The sequence below is a fragment of the Ovis canadensis genome, chromosome 2, assembly GCF_042477335.2.
Source record: "Ovis canadensis isolate MfBH-ARS-UI-01 breed Bighorn chromosome 2, ARS-UI_OviCan_v2, whole genome shotgun sequence".
Taxonomy (NCBI): Eukaryota; Metazoa; Chordata; class Mammalia; order Artiodactyla; family Bovidae; genus Ovis; species Ovis canadensis.
Genome location: NC_091246.1, coordinates 48,792,511 through 48,810,112, shown reverse-complemented (window position 1 = coordinate 48,810,112; position 17,602 = coordinate 48,792,511). Strand labels below are relative to the sequence as shown.

The 17,602-nt window shown below is 40.3% G+C and overlaps 1 long non-coding RNA gene across 4 annotated transcripts in view; it reads right to left on the bottom strand.

Moving 5' to 3' along the window:
* The window catches only part of LOC138433423 (uncharacterized), a 613,563-nt gene that overhangs the window by 295,751 nt on the left and 300,210 nt on the right, over positions 1–17,602 (bottom strand). The window lies entirely within an intron of this gene.

The window sequence follows — 17,602 nt, the reverse complement described above, 5'->3', positions numbered from 1 at the left end:
AATGTGATCTTATTGGGAAGTAGGGCCCTTAAAGACATAATTAGCTAAGATGAGGTCATTCTGTAAAAGAAGAGAAAACAGAGACCCAGACACACAGGAAGAACCACATATGACTACGGAGGCAGAGCTTGGAGTGATCCATCTACAAGCCAAGGAATGCCAAAGATTTCTGGCACCTACTAGAAGCTGGGGAGAGGCAAGGGAAAATGCTTCCTGAGGGCCCTTGGAGACAGAGTCGGGGACTGCTAGCACCTTGATTTTGTATTGCTAGCCTCCAGAACTGAGAGAGAATAAATTGGTGTTGTTTTAAGCCATCTAATTTGTGGTAATTTGTTACAGAAGCCATAAAAAAGGAACAGAGGAAGTATTAAAACTCCCATAACCTAGATAAAGTTAGAAAGTGTTTCAAATCAAGCATCTTTGAACTTGATAATAACAACAGAAGGAAGCTGGGGGATTCCTGTGATTAGTCTCCGTCTTATGGATTAGGCATCCGAGGCTGGAGATGTAGGACAAGATGGTCATGTAAGAGTGAGCATTACAGTTGAGACATCCATTTCGAGTGAGGCCCAGAGAGATGCTCCCCTTGAAATACAAATCCCCCCTCCTATTGCCCATCCTCTTCTCCCTCCCTCAAATAGAGGGGAAGATCCTGTCCCTTTCCCTGCACCATCTCGGGCAGGGTAGACCTCAAAAAACCATGAGTTCTCAGGCTCCTCCAGCCCCTCATCCAGGCCTGTTTCTAGGTGTCAGGCCAACTCTTAGATCTAACTTCCTAACTCTGATGTGCAAGGAAGGTAATCCAAAAATTCACAGATATTTGGTAAACTAGGAACATAGTCTTGATCTAATAAGACAAAATTGGACTATATTTGAAAAAGTAGAGTGCAGTCAGCTTGTTATTTGGCCTTGAATGTAAAAACACTTCAACTAAAGTGGTTTCTCCTTGTCATTAATTCTCCTAAGGAGAAATTTACCTAAAAGTCAGCTCCCTTAAAGTGTTTTGAAAATTAGATGAGATTAAAATGAGGATGTTAAAATGAAATTAAGCAATTGTTTTAGGGGGCAAGATTTTAGTTAACAGACCTGGAGCCTTGAATGTCAAGTTCTAACTATTCTAGAAGTTATGGAAGAGATCATCAAAGGGCTTGGAGTCAGGAGTGATGTGTGCTCTGGAAAGGCTAACTGAGCAGCTATGAGAAGGATGGATTGGAGAAGAGACTGGAAGACCATTTTATGGAGGTTGTGGTAAAAGTCCAAAGGAGAGAGCTGAGCCCAGGGCTGGGGCAGGAGAGGCCGAGTGAAAGGGCAGATCAAAGACAGATGGCAGATGTACCATGGCATTTACTGATGGCTGATTATGGGGAATCAAGCGGGATAAAGCCTGGATTTTAACAGTCAATGGAAGTGAAAGGAGGAGAAGGAGCAAAGGCAGGCAGGAAGGTAAGTCTGGTTTTGTCAGCACGGATGTGGATGTGACCATGGGAACCCTGGTCAGTTATCTGAATCCTGGTCTGCTCATTTTTGGACTTTGTTTTAGCAACAGAAATATAAACTTCCATCTTATTTAAGTCATTGATATTTTGGGATTTCTGTTTCTTGCAATCAAACATAAGCCTAATACCAATATTGGAGCTTTTTCCTCACAACAACAATCCCCTTTGAAAAGATAACTACTTTATCCCCAGAATGTTTATAACTTTAAAAGAAGCTTCTTCCTACTCTCAGAATTCCCATATTCAACCTATTTTCAAAGCTTACAGTTTCTCCTTCAAAGATAACTTTTATATTTGCCTTTCCAGTCTAGCATTCTTGATGATGCTTCTGTCTACATGACCACTCACCTGGCATAGCATCCCTCCTCTCCATCCCACCAATGCAGACACTGCTGAAGGCCTGTCACCACACTGTCTTGATTGACAGCCCTACAGCCTGCCCCAACAATTTCAAATGCCCCACCTAACTTTCAAGATCTTTCCAAATCTAGCTTTGACCCATCTGACATTTTCCACCTTTAACCAACACGAATTTTAGTTCTAATCAAGCCAATCTTCTTTCTGAAATACTATAGCCATTCCCAGCTCCACAATTCACTCCACTTATTCTTTCTACATGAAATATCTTTTCACTCTTCACTTGGCTACCGTGTATACTTTTGTGTGTATTTAGCTATCAACATCTTTCAAGGACTTGAGCAAATTAGTCACCAGATATGAGTAGGTATGACTTGAATGAACCAGGATGAAAATCCAGTTAGGCTCCCAGCCAAGCTCCCAGCCAGAGATTATAAGCAACTTAAAAGCAGAAATCCCTCAACATCAACTCCTCCCCCATAGTTCTGAGAAGAGTGATCAATACTGAATCTGGAGAGATTCTCCAAGTGTGGGAAGAAAAATAACGCAAAATGAAAGTGACATCATTTAAAGATTTACAGACAAATAACTAAAACTAAAACTATGTGATAGACTTCCCCACATAAATATAATTGGAGTTAAAAACTAGAATCTAAAACCTCATACCCTTTAGGATGGTTACCATCAAAAAACAGAATAAGTACAAGTGTTGATGAGGATGTGGAGAAATTGGAGCCCTTGTGCTCTGTTGGGAATGTAAAATGGTGCTGCCACTGTGGAAAACACTGTGGCAGTTCCTCAAAACATTAAAAATAGAATTACCATATGATCCAGCAACTCCACTTCTAGGGATGTAGTCACAAGAATTAAAATCAGGGTTTTGAACAGATATTTAGACACCCATGTTCATAGAAGCATTTGTTCACAATAGCTAAAAGTTGGAAGTGTCCATTGGTGGATGAACAGTTAAAGAAAATGTGGAATATACATAAAAGGGAGTACTATTCAGTCTTAAAAAGGAAGGAAAGTCTGACACGTGCTACAGCATGGATGAACCTGGGGACCGTTAAATAAATAGTGTATGATTCCACTCATATCAGGTACCTAGAATAGGCAAATTCACTGAGACAGAAAATAGAACAGTGGTTGCTAGGGGCTATGCAGGGAAATGAGGAATTATTGTTTAGTGGGGTCAACGCTTCTGTCTGGGAAGATTTTCTGGAGATTAGTTAGTATAAGGCAAATGTACTTAACACTACTAAATTGTGCACTTAAAAATGATTAAGATGGTCAGTTTTGTCATGTACTCTATATCAATTAGAAATATATGTGCTTTTTAAAAAAATAGAATGTAGAGTATTTGGTGTTCAATCCTGGAAACACATTTGAACCACCTGGGGAATTATTAAAACAAGACATTGATTTCCCCTTCCCCCTCCCCTTCTCCTCCCTAGAGACAGTCATCTAATTGGTTTGAAGTAGTGTCTTGGATGATTCTACTGTGTAACTACAAGAATCACTAGCACAAGAATTAAAGAAAAACGTCAGTGATCTCACATTTACTTTACAGATATGGAGTCTTATAAGAAATATGTGAGAGGAACAAGAAAGAGCCTGGACTTCAGTTTAATATACCTGAGGTTGACTTCCACCCTACTACTTCCTAGCTTTGTGACATAGGGCATCTTAAGCCTCAGTGCCTGGCAAAGTACTCAGTGTCTAGCCTGATGCCTGGCAAACAGGAAGCTATCAATAGATATTAGGTTAAAAAAAAAATAACACATCTCTCTGGGAGCATAATGACTATATGGCTACACTAGTCTGGAAAATTAAAGTATCAGAAACAATAAAGGTAAAGTCCCCAAATACTGTATAACACACAGTAGGCATGCAATAAATAACAGATATTATTACAAATACTATGGAAAGACCTTCAGATATCATTCAATTCAACCTTCTCATTTTAAAGATGAAAACCCTGGGGACCAGTTAAGAGAAAGAATTCTTAGTATTCATTTTATTATATAATAGCCTTTCACTCTTTAAATTTCTATCCTCTGAAATTGCCTACACTAAGACTTCCAAAAATCAATGCTGCTGTTCAAACCATCACTTATGACAAGAACTGGGATGTGTTCAGATAAGCCTGTAGGTGCCTTGCTCATCAATGTTAGATGGCAGAATATATCTCTTTATGACAATCTGTAGAACATCAAATCTAAGACTTGAGACTCCACAGGTCTGAGTTACTATGTATCGAAGGCAATTTACCTAGGTTTCCTGGGGAGTAAATCACGCCTTAGTAGTTTTCAAGAGTTTTCTCTAAAATGAGGCTTCAAAGCTTCTACCCTAGCAAGACCTCAGTGACCTTTCAGTCACCCATGGTGTCCCGTGGCGCTCAGTTATTCACTGACAGGCCCTAGAGTATGACCAGAGGGAGGTACACAGACCATTTCTGGGGCCCATTAAAAATGAAGATTCCAAGACCTGAGGGTACAATCTTGTGGCCTCCATTCCCAGACTCCCAGGTGACTCTTAAGCATCATAAAGTTGAGAATCACTGTCATTCCAAAAAACATCTGGCAGTTAGTTCATTTCCATGTTCAATATCTTACTGAGCAGGTACTCCATGCAGGCCCTGATTTTGGCACTAAGTCAAAGAAGACATCGTTGTTATCCTCAAGGAACTCAGAATCTGCTAGAGGACAGACAAACTGCAGGTGACACAGTACAGTGTGATCATTTACTCATTTCATCATTCACTAAATAATTATCAAGAGCCCACTGTATTCTAGGCATAGATTCACATATAGAAAGGCTGTATGGTATAGTGGTTACACCATGGACATGGCACCTGCACTGTAGCTCTTATACTCACTATCAGCATGACCTTGGGCAACTGACTTAACTTCTATATATCTCAGTTTCCTCAGCTGTAAAATAGATATAATAATGACACTTCTCTCACAGGATGAATGTGATGATTCCATGAGTTAATATATGTAAAGCCTCGAATAGTCTCCTGGCACACAGTAAGTGCTGAGTAGATTTCTGTAGGAATCTAAGCTTCACAAAGGAGATGTGTCTTTTATCCCTAACACCTAGAGTGATACTTGCCACATAGTAGGCAATTACTAAATATTAGTTGAATAGATATGAATTTTGCTGTCAACATGGCAAAGTGCACTGGAATTAACTGATTCTTCTCCCCCACTTTCAACACAGATATGTTGGGCAATATAAATAAACATTTAAAAATACATTTCTCTAATAATGAGTGATGTTGAGCATCTTTTCATGTGTTTGTTAGCCATCCGTATGTCTTCTTTGGAGAAATGTCTATTTAGTTCTTTGGCCCATTTTTTGATTGGGTCGTTTATTTTTCTGGAATTGAGCTGCATAAGTTGCTTGTATATTTTTGAGATTAGTTGTTTGTCAATTGCTTCATTTGCTATTATTTTCTCCCATTCAGAAGGCTGTCTTTTCACCTTGCTTATATTTTTCTTTGTTGTTGCAGAAGCTTTTAATTTTAATTAGATCCCATTTGTTTATTTTTGCTTTTATTTCCAGAATTCTGGGGGGTGGATCATAGAGGATCCTGCTGTGATTTATGTCGGAGAGTGTTTTGCCTATGTTCTCCTCTAGGAGTTAGACATTTCTCCAAAGAAGACATACGGATGGCTAACAAACACATGAAAAGATGCTCAACATCACTCATTATTAGAGAAATGCAAATCAAAACCACAATGAGGTACCACTTCACACCAGTCAGAAGTCGTTCTTTCCCCTGCTTTTGCCTGTGAAAAATATGACCCACATATTTATCAAATAGATTTCGATGTCCATGAATGTGAAGCTACCTAGCTCATCTCTACCTCAACTGTTCATCTTCATCACATGATCACTGGATTTCATACACTGAACTACTTTTAGAAATTTCCCTGAAGAACTTTTTCCTGGTACTGGGTTGCGCTAAGTCGCTTCAGTCATGTCTGACTCTTTGCAACCCCATAGACTCTAGCTTGTTAGGCTCCTCTGTCCATGGGATTCTCCAGGGAAGAATACTGGAGTGGGTTGCCCTGCCCTCCTCCAGGGGATCTTCACAACCCAGGTTACAAACACTCATCTCTTATGTTTCCTGCATAGGCAGGCAAGTTCTTTACCACTAGAGCCACCTGGGTCATCCATACACAAAGTTGTAAACTCATCAGTCTAGTTCAGTTCAGTCACTGAGTTGTGTCCGACTCTTTGCGACCCCATGAACTGCAGCATGCCAGGCCTCCCTATCCATCACCAACTCCCGGAGTTCACTCAGACTCACGTCCATTGAGTTGGTGATGCCATCCAGCCATCTCATCCTCTGTTGTCCCTTTTCCCTCCTGCCCCCAATCCCTCCCAGAATCAGAGTCTTTTCCAATGAGTCAACTCTTCGCATGAGGTGGCCAAAGTATTGGGGTTTCAGCTTTAGCATCATTCCTTCCAAAGAACACCCAGGGCTGATCTCCATTAGAATGGACTGGTTGGATCTCCTTGCAGTCCAAGGGACTCTCAACAGTCTTCTCCAACACCACAGTTCAAAAGCATAGACTCTAATGTTTAGAACAGACATAACTTGTCAAAAAGATCAAGCTCCTACCCAGTGTTTCACTTCACTGCTCACCATAGCCACTAAGGTTGCTCAGTCTACCAATCATTTATAAGGAAAGGATTCAAACTTTCATCAGTTTGTTAGAAGAGATTAACATTGAGACTTCTTACAGCCTATTATAACCTATCCTAACTCTTTAGCATAAGGGATGCTAAAACATTAGAAAAATAGTAATATGGCACCTGCAAATTAAGGTTTCCACATGAATCCTTTAAATAATTGGCAAAATATAAATTGGACCTGATAAAAACAACATAAGATATTGGAATAGAAATTTTAAAAGTGTTCTCAGCTGTGTTAACCAATATAAGTAAGCATTTCATTTTTTGCATCTGCAAAGTATATAGTCCAACTACTGGCTGTACCACTAACTCTAAGACTAGCCAGTTAAAGCCAGATAGTATATAGTGCAATGCTGTTCGTTGGGATGACTGATTCAGTATATCATTTAAAATGTAAACACTATAATATATCTCCTCCAAAGCTATCTGATTCTGAACAATCAACAGTTCCTCAGTTCAGTTCAGTTCAGTTCAGTCGCTGAGTCGTGTCCAACTCTTTGCGACCCCATGAACTGCAGCACGCCAGGCCTCCCTGTCCATCACCAACTCCTGAGTTCACTCAAACTAACGTCCATTGAGTTGGTGATGCCATCCAGCCATCTCATCCTCTGTCGTCCCCTTCTTTTCCTGCCCCCAATCCCTCCCAGCATCAGAGTCTTTTCCAACGAGTCAGCTCTTCACATGAGGTAGCCAAACTACTGGAGTTTCAGCTTTAGCATCATTCCTTCCAAAGAACACCCAGGGCTGATCTCCTTTAGAATGGACTGATTGGATCTCCTTGCAGTCCAAGGGACTCTCAACAGTCTTCTCCAACACCACAGTTCAAAAGCATCAATTCTTCGGCGCTCAGCTTTCTTCACAGTCCAACTCTCACATCCATACATGACCATAGGAAAAACCATAGCTTTGACTAGACAGACCTTTGCTGGCAAAGTAGTTCCTAGACAATTCTAAATAAATGAAAGTATTATGATACACTGAGTAGTCTTTTATTTTTTTTAACATAAAGAGGCACACCATTTTATTACTAGAAAATCAGTTTCTCTCTGAACCTACTAAGATATTAAATATTTAGAGATTCTCCTTTTCAAAGACACCCACATTTCTCAGTCCAGTCATGGTTCTATCAGTGCAAACATCCTCCCGTTACTTGTCTCTGGTTCCCCAAACATTCATACCCATGCTTCATCAGCCTCTGGACACCAATTATGCTTCTAGACAAACCGGGATTCCTGGAGGAAAAGTAATTCTTCATTTTAGTCACTCAGTCATATCCAACTCTTTGCGACTCCATGGACTGCAACACACCAGGCTTCCCTGTCCATCACCAAATCCCAGAGTTAACCCAAACTCATGTCCACTGAATCAGTGATGCCATCCAACCATCTCATCCTCTGTCATCCCCTTCTCCTTCCGCCTTCAATCTTTCCCAGCATCAGGGTCTTTTCCAATGAGTCAGTTCTTTGCATCAGGTGGCCAAAGTACTGGAGTTTCAGCTTCAACATCAGTCCTTCCAAAGAATATTCAGGACTGATTTCCTTGAGGATGGACTAGTGGATTTCCTTGCAGTTCAAGGGACTCTCAAGAGTCTTCTCCAACACCACAGTTCAAGCATCAGTTCTTTGGCGCACAGCTTTCTTTATAGTCCAACCCTCACATCCGTACATGAACTACTGGAAAAACCATAGCCTTGACTAGACGGACCTTTGTTGGCAAAGTAATGTCTCTGTTTTTTAATATGCTGTTTAGGTTGGTCATGGCTTTTCTTTCAAGGAGCAACCATCTTTTAATTTCATGGCTGCAGTCACCATCTGCAGTGATTTTGGAGCCCCAAAAGTAAAGTTTCTCACTGTTTCCATTGTTTCCTGATCTATTTGCCATGAAGTGATGGGTCTGGATGCCGTGATCTTAGTTTTCTGAATGTTGAGTTTAAAGTCAACTTTTTCACTCTCATCTTTCATTAAGAGGCTCTTCACTTTCTGCCATAATCATAGTGTCACCTGCATCTCTGAGGTTATTGATATTTCTCCCGGCAGTCTTGATTCCAGCTTGTGCTTCATCCAGTCCAGCATTTTGCATGGTGTATTCTCCATATTGTGATCCACACAGTCAAAGGCTTTGGGATAGTCAATAATGCAGAAATAGATGTTTTTCTGGAACTCTCTTGCTTTTTCCATGATCCAGTGGATGTTGGCAATTTGATCTCTGGTTCCTCTGCCTTTTCTAAAACCAGCTTGAACATCTGGAAGTTCACACTTCACATACTGCTGAAGCCTGGCTTGGAGAATTTTGAGCATTACTTTACTAGCATGTGAGATGAGTACAACTGTGTGATAGTTTGAGCATTCTTTGGCATTGCCTTTCTTTCGGATTGGAATGAAAACTGACCTTTTCCAGTCCTGTGGCCACTGCTGAGTTTTCCAAATTTGCTGGCATATTGAGTGCAACACTTTCACAGCATCATCTTTCAGGATTTGAAATAGCTCAACTGGAATTCCATCACTTTCACTAGCTTTGTTCATAGTGATGCTTTCTAAGGCCCACTTGACTTCACATTCCAGGATGTCTAGCTCTAGGTGAGTGATCACACCATCATGATTATCTGGGTCATGAAGATCTTTTTTGCACAGTTCTTCTGTGTATTCTTGCCACCTCTTCTTAATATCTTCTGCTTCTGTTAGGTCCATACCATTTCTGTCCTTTATCGAGCCCATCTTGGCATGAAATGTTCCCTTGGTATCTCTAATTTTCTTGAAGAGATCTCAAGTCTTTCCCATTCTGTTGTTTTCCTCTATTTCTTTGCACTGATCACTGAGGAAGGCTTTCTTATCTCTTCTTGCTATTCTTTGGAACTCTGCATTCTGAGAAACCTGTATGCAGGTCAGGAAGCAACAGTAAGAACTGGACATGAAACAACAGACTGGTTCCAAATAGGAAAAGGAGTACATCAAGGCTATATATTGTCACCCTGCTTATTTAACTTATATACAGAGTACATCATGAGAAATGCTGGGCTGGAAGAAGCACAAGCTAGAATCAAGATTGCTGGGAGAAATATCAATAACCTCAGATATGCAGATGACACCACCGTTATGGCAGAAAGTGAAGAAGAACTAAAAAGCCTCTTGATGAAAGTGAAAGAGGAGAGTGAAAAAGTTGGCTTAAAGCTCAACATTCAGAAAATGAAGATCATGCATCTGGTCCCATCACTTCATGGGAAATAGATGGGGAAACAGTGGAAACAGTGTCAGATTTTATCATTTTGGGCTCCAAAATCACTGCAGATGGTGATTGCAGCCATGAAATTAAATGACGTTTACTCCTTAAAGAAAAGTTATGACCAACCTAGATAGCATATTGAAAAGCAGAGACATTACTTTGCCAACAAAGGTCCATTTAGTCAAGGCTATGGTTTTTCCTGTGGTCATGTATGGATGTGAGATTTGGACTGTGAAGAAAGCTGAGTGCAGAAGAATTGATGTTTATGAACTGTGGTGTTGGAGAAGACTCTTGAGAGTCCCTTGGACTGCAAGGAGATCCAACCAGTCCATTCTAAAGGAGATCAGCCCTGGGTGTTCTTTGGAAGGAATGATGCTAAAGCTGAAGTTCCAGTACTTTGGCCACCTCATGCGAAGAGCTGACTCATTGGAAAAGACTCTGATGCTGTGGGAGGATTGGGGACAGGAGGAAAAGGGGACAACAAAGGATGAGATGCCTGGATGGTATCACCAACTCTATGCATGTGAGTCTGAGTGAACTCCAGGAGCTGGTGATGGATAGGAAGGCCTGGCATGCTGCAGTTCATGGGGTCGCAAAGAGTCGGACATGACCGAGCAACTGAACTGAATTCTGCATATAAGCTAAATAAGTATTGTGACAATATACAGCCTTAACGTACTCCTTTCCCAATTTGGAACCAGCCTGTTGTTCCATGTCCAGTTCTAACTCTTGCTTCTTGACCTGCATACAGATTTCTCAGGAGGCAGGTCAGGTGGTCTAGTATTCCCATCTCTTTCAGAATTTTCCACAGTTTATTGTGACCAACACATTCAAAGGCTTTGGCATAGGCAATAAAGCAGAAGTAGATGTTCTTCTGGAATTCTCTCGCTTTTTTGATGACCCAAAGGATGTTGGCAATTTGAACTCTGCTTCCTCTGCCTTTTCTAAATCCAGCTTGAACATCTGGAAGTTCATGTACTGTGGAAGCCTGGCTTGGAGAATTTTGAGCATTACTTTGCAAGCAAGTGAAATGAGTGCAGTTGTGCAGCAGTGTGAACATTCTTTGGCATTGCCTTTCTTTGGGATTGGAATAAAAACTGATCTTTTCCAGTCCTGTGGCCACTGCTGAGTTTCCAAATTTGCTGGCAGATTGAGTGCAGCACTTTCACAACATCATCTTTTAGAATTTGAAATAGCTCAGCTGTAATTCCAACACCTCCACTAGTTTTGTTTGTTTCCTAAGGCCCACTTGACTTCACATTTCAGGATGTCTGGCTCTAGGGGGGTGATCAGATCATCATGGTTATCTAGGTAATGAAGATCTTTTTTGTATAGTTTTTCTGTGTAGTCTTTCCATCTCTTCTTAATATCCTCTGCTTCTGTTAGGTCCACAACACTTCTGTCCCCAAAAAGATGTCCTTCTCATTACAGAGGACTGGAATGCAAAAGTAGGAAGTCAAGAGGTACCTGGAGTAACAGGCAAACTTGGCCTTGGAGTACACAATGAAGCAGAGTAAAGGCCCATAAGAGTCTTGCCAAGAGAATGCATTAGTCATAGCAAACACCCTTTTCCAACAACACAAGACTCTACACATGGACATTACCAGATGATTAATACTGAAATCAGATTGATTCTTTGCAGCCAAAGATGGAGTTATACAACTCTATACAGTCAGCAAAAACAAGACCAGGGGCTGACTGTGGCCCAGATCATGAACTCAGTATTGCAAAATTCAGACTTAACTTGAAGAAAGTAGGGAAAACCACTAGACCATTCAGGTATGACCTAAATCAAATCCTTTATGATTATACAGTGGAAGTGAGAAATAGATTCAAGGGATCAGATCTGATAGTCCCTGAAGAACTATGGACGGAGGTTTGTGACATTATACAGGAGGCAGTGATCAAGACCATCCCCAAGAAAAAGAAATGCAAAAAGGCAAAATTTTGTCTGAAGAGGCCTTACAAATAGCTGAGAGAAGAAGAGAAGCTAAAGGCAAAGGAGAAAAGGGAAGATATACCCATTTGAATGCAGAGTTCCAAAGAATGGTAAGAAGAGATAAGAAAGCCTTCTTCAGTGATCAAAGTAACTATTGAAAGAAAGTGAAAGTGAAGTCCCTCAGTCGTGTAGGACTCTGTGTGATCCCCCGGACTGTAGCCTATCAGGCTCCTCCCTCCATGGGATTCTCCCTCCAAGCAAGAATACTGGAGTGGGTTGCCATTTCCTTCTCCAGGGGATCTTCCAGACCCAGGGATCGAACCCAGGTCTCCCGCAATGCAGGCAGTCGCTTTAACCTCTGAGCCACCAGAGAAGCCCAAAGTAATTATTGGTACAGATGAGGTAAAAGACTCAGAGATGTTGAATGACTTGCCCACGGTCAGGTGGTTATTAAGTGGTCATATACATTCTATAACCGTAAAGCAAACTCAGGTGACCACTCAATAACCACCTGACTGTGGGCAAGTCACTCAACATCTCTGAGTCTTTTACCTCATCTGTACAACAGGGCTGACAGTCATAATACCTTACTCATTGTGCTGTTGTGACCTAAAATGAGTGAACATGTGGAAAGCATGTAGAACAGTGCTGGTAGTTCAGTTCAGTTGCTCAGTTGTGCCCGACTCTTTGCAACCCCACGGACTGCAGCACACCAGGCTTCCCTGTCCATGACCAATCCTGGAGCTTACACTCATGCCCATCAAGTCAGTGGTGCCATCCAACCATCTCATCCTCTGTCATCCCCTTCTCCTCCCACCTTCAATCTTTCCTAGCATCAGGGGTTTTTCCAATGAGTCAGTTCTTCGCATCAAGTGGCCAAAGTATTGGAGTTTCAGTTTCAGCATCAGTCCTTCCAATGAATATTCAAGACTGATTTCATTGGAGATGGACTGGTTGGATCTCCTTGCAGTCCAAGGGACTCTCAAGAGTCTTCTCCAACACCACAGTTCAAAAGCATCAATTCTTTGGCGCTTAGCTTTCCTTATAGTTCAACTCTCACATCCATACATGAACTACTGGAAAAATCATAGCTTTGACTAGACGGACCTTTGTTGGCAAAGTAATGTCTCTGTTTTTTAATATGCTGTTTAGGTTGGTCATGGCTTTTCTTTCAAGGAGCAACCATCTTTTAATTTCATGGCTGTAGTCACCATCTGCAGGAAAGTGCTTGGCACATAGTAAATGCCCAATACATTCTAGTTCTTCTTCTTTTTCATTTTTTTTCAGTTGTCACTGTGCCCTCTTTGATCCTAGAGTACTCTTTCCTCTCCACTCTGCCTCAGATTTGTGTCATCTTACAACTGATTTGGGGCTGGGACTATGGAAATACAGAGGACTTTACAGAAGATTTCAAGATTTCAAGGCAATGGTATTAAAGTCAGACAATTATACATTTCTTCCTCTCTTATTCCTTACCAGAAAATTAGAAAAGGAAGAAATTAAAGAATTGCATAATTCCCTTAAAATTCTTTACAGACCAATCATGGTCCCTTCAACTTCCTTCTATATAGTCTCAAATGGGTATATTAAGTTCTCTCTTTCTCTCTCCCTCTCCCCACCTCCACCCTACCCCATACATCACATCTTCCCAACCTTGTTTATCCATCAGAGCTTTCCCCCTTACTTTTATCTTTTCTAAACTTTCTGAGCACAAAGGCATGCCCTGTGCCAGCTGCAGTGACACCAGGACTTAGCAGAGTGGAGTTGCACATCCAATTTTTCCTGAGCGCTCTCTTTCTAGGAAGACAAATAAATTTGAAGAAACCGCACATAAGACTTTAGTTAGGCAAAATAAAATGAAATAGCTCATTGGGCCCAAACTGCTTTTTACTTATACTGCTTCTGTCAGTGTCACACATAAATTCTAATTATACTAAAGAAGAATTAAGGAACAACTGTCAGGAGGACAGACTGAAATTGACAGGGCTGCTGTAGGTTATAAGTGTTGTTCACTGCACAAAAGCGGTCAGCTGAGGGGTCAGTGGGGCCCCAAATCCAGCTTCTCACTTAAAAATGCCACGCATCCTGGGACAGGTGGAATTTACTCAGAAGGGACATCCTTTTCTACTTGTATAAAGACATCATGTGGGCTAGGAGTGGTTATTTACAGGATTATTAAGTAAATAAGCAAATATAATGAGGATAATGGGACCAGACGTCTTACCATCAGAGAAAAAGAGTTTCAAACACAGAAAGGGTATTGGATTGGTGGATGTATCAATGTGAATTAATGATTTTTAATACAGATTGATAAAATTTATGTGGGTATGTATGGGGTTGCACAGAGTCGGACACGACTGAAGTGACTTAGCAGCAGCAGCAGTGAACATGTGTACATGCATACATTTCCTAATTATTTCTACCAAGGGAGCCTAGAATCCATAAAAATATGAGCATCAAAATATGTAATGACAATCATATATTATAACTCATTAAATAAAATTATAATCTATGAATCTATATGGACAAACAAATAAATGAATAAAAAATAAATGGGAGAGAAGGAAAAACTGTACCTTAAAATAGAATACCAACTAATAAATATAGAATGAATAACAAAAGTTAGAAAATGGTCATTTGGTAACTATCAGTAATAATTCAGGGAAAATGATCAGTGGATGCTGAAATTAATGGGTGGTAATTTAATGGGAAACAGGATACTTGCATCCTAAGATATCATCCCATAAAATATGTATCAATTAGTGAATATAAAATATTTATTCATTGCTAAGTACAAAATCATTATTAATTAATCTTAGAGTAGATAACCTTACAGACACCATCTTAACCAAGTGACAAAACTAAACATCAACAGTAATGGGACAAATCATCGCATGTACCACCTGATACAATGCATGGAGAACACTGCCATGGCTTTCACGGCTTTCCTGACAAACATACATAACCTGAATCTAATCATTAGCAAACTTTCAGTTCAGTTCAGTTCAGTTCAGTCACTCAGTTGTGTCTGACTCTTTACGACCCTATGAATCGCAGCACGCCAGGCCTCCCTGTCCATCACCAACTCCCGGATTCACTCAGACTCATGTGCATCGAGTCAGTGATGCCATCCAGCCATCTCATCCTTGGTCATCCCCTTATCCTCCTGCTCCCAATCCCTCCCAGCATCAGAGTTTTTTCCAATGAGTCAACTCTTCGCATCAGGTGGCCAAAGTATTGGAGTTTCAGCTTTAGCATCATTCCTTCCAAAGAAATCCCAGGACTGATCTCCTTTAGAATGGACTGGTTGGATCTCCTTGCAGTCCAAGGGACTCTCAAGAGTCTTCTCCAACACCACAGTTCATAAGCATCAATTCTTCGGTGCTCAGCCTTCTTCACAGTCCAAATCTCACATCCATACATGACCACAGGTAAAACCATAGCCTTGACTAAATGGACCTTTGTTGGCAAAGTAATGTCTCTGCTTTTCAATATGCTATCTAGGTTGGTCATAACTTTCCTTCCAAGGCGTAAGTGTCTTTTAAAAATTTCATGGCTGCAATCACCATCTGCAGTGATTTTGGAGCCCCCAAAAATAAAGTCTGACACTGTTTCCACGGTTTCCCCATCTATTTCCCATGAAGTGACGGGACCAGATGCCATGATCTTAGTTTTCTGAATGCTGAGCTTTAAGCCAACTTTTTCACTCTCCTCTTTCACTTCCATCAAGAGGCTTTTTAATTCTTCTTCACTTTCTGCCATAAGGGTGGTGTCATCTGCATATCTGAGGTTATTGATATTAGAGAAATTCAAATTGAGAAACATTCTAAAAAATTATGGGACTAAACTTCAAAAATGTCAATGTCATGAAAGATGAAGGAAGAGTGAAGAACTATTCCAGACTAAAATGGTTGTTTCCTTGAAAATACAGATGAAATTGATAAACTCCCAGCAAGTTTCATCAAGTAAAAACAAATATGGACAAATTGGCTGTATCAGGAATGAATAAAGAGTGCATCACTATAGAACCTAGAGAAATTAAAAAGCTAGGAATAAGATATTATAAAAAGTTTCATGCCAATAAATCTGACAACTTAGATGAAATAGACAAATTCCTAGAGCACAGCTTTCTAAAACAGACACACATAAAAAACTTTTTAAATTAAAAATTCTATTTCTATTAAATAAATTGAATACCTATTAAAAAAATCCTACAAAGAAAACTCCAAACCCAGATGTAAATTATCCTAAACATTTAAGAAAGAAATGACACCAACTTTATATAATTTCTTCCAGAGTGTAACAAAAGATATAACACTTGCGAAATCATTTTGATAAGGGCAGTACATCCTTGATATCTTCTTACTAAATTACTGTAAGATATGTGATAGTTAATAATTTATTAAGAACTCTCTAAAACATGCCAGAAACCATTCAGTGCCACTCCAGGAAGTCCCTCCCACCTTTTTTCTACCCTAATTGTGAGGACATTTTTATTATTATTGCATAAAATCTTTGTTTGGATCGCTGCCTTCCATAAGTCCTACTTCTACCTTAAATGTGTGACTTTTGGGTCAGGCAGTTTAAATGAGGCACACTTCAATGTAGTTAAAAAACAAAACAAAACAATTTTTGCCCTTTTTGGAGAGGAGCGTCAAGTAATGCCCAGAAAACAGACCATACACGTCGTTACTCAATCTCCAAACTTTACACTATCACCAATCCCTTAACTCTTAGTGTATCAGCTTAAGGTAAGGAAAAAACTCATGGTGTCTGTTCTACACATTACTTGAGAAAGATGCAGTAGAACTAAAGAAAATAAAGAGTTTCCCACGTAATGATGACAACTCTTGGCTGTGTTGTTTACACTTCGCAAAACACTTTTTTGTCTCATTTGTTGTAGAAGAATCCTGGGAAGGAAAAAAGGCACTTACTATTCCCACTTTACATGGAAGAAAGCTGAACTCGGAAAGGATTAAATATTGGCACAAAGTCACACAGGCAGTGAATGATAAGGTGGGTTTTGAATTTGATGTCTTTGATCCTTAGTTTTACACACTTTCCACAATACTACACAGCCCTCAAACGGCCAAGTAATGAAAGTAACACATATGGAAAAGCTTTAACTATCTAGGGTTATACAATATGGAAAGATGAAAGTTAAAGAGGGATAGAATGAGAGAAGGCTAAGAAAAATTATTATCTCTTGCTAACTGCATGACTAATAGCCACCTTTTTCATGTGTCCTCCACATAGGCAAAATATGGCTACTTATATATCAAAATGTAAGCATATAAAGACCCTCAGCAGACAAAATATCCCTCCCACCAGTCTGAAATTTGCTCCCTTATAATGATAACACTGGAAAGCATTGTCTTTCCTGCTGCCTAATATTCCTCCTATAATTCTGCCTTCCTGGATCACCATATGCTCAGCTACAAAACTAGATGAAATGATCTTCAACCACTTCCTCTCTTGCCCTCTACACCAAACATTAAACAGATGTCAATTCTCTTTCATTCATTCACTTAATAAGGGTCTAAAAGACAGCCATCTGATATACTTACTGATACACCACGCTACATCATGAGTTGAGCTTTACTCATGCGGGGCAACCCAAGATGGGCGGGTCATGGTGGAGAGGTCTGACAGAATGTGGTCCACTGGAGAAGGGAATGGCAAGCCACTTCAGTACTCTTGCCTTGAGAACCCCATGAACAGTGTGAAAAGGCAAAATGATAGGATACCAAAAGAGGAACTCCCCAGGTCATTAGGTGCCCAATATGCTACTGGAGATCAGTGGAGAAATAACTCCAGAAAGAATGAAGGGATGGAGTCAAAGCAAAAACAATACCCAGTTGTGGATGTGACTGGTGATAGA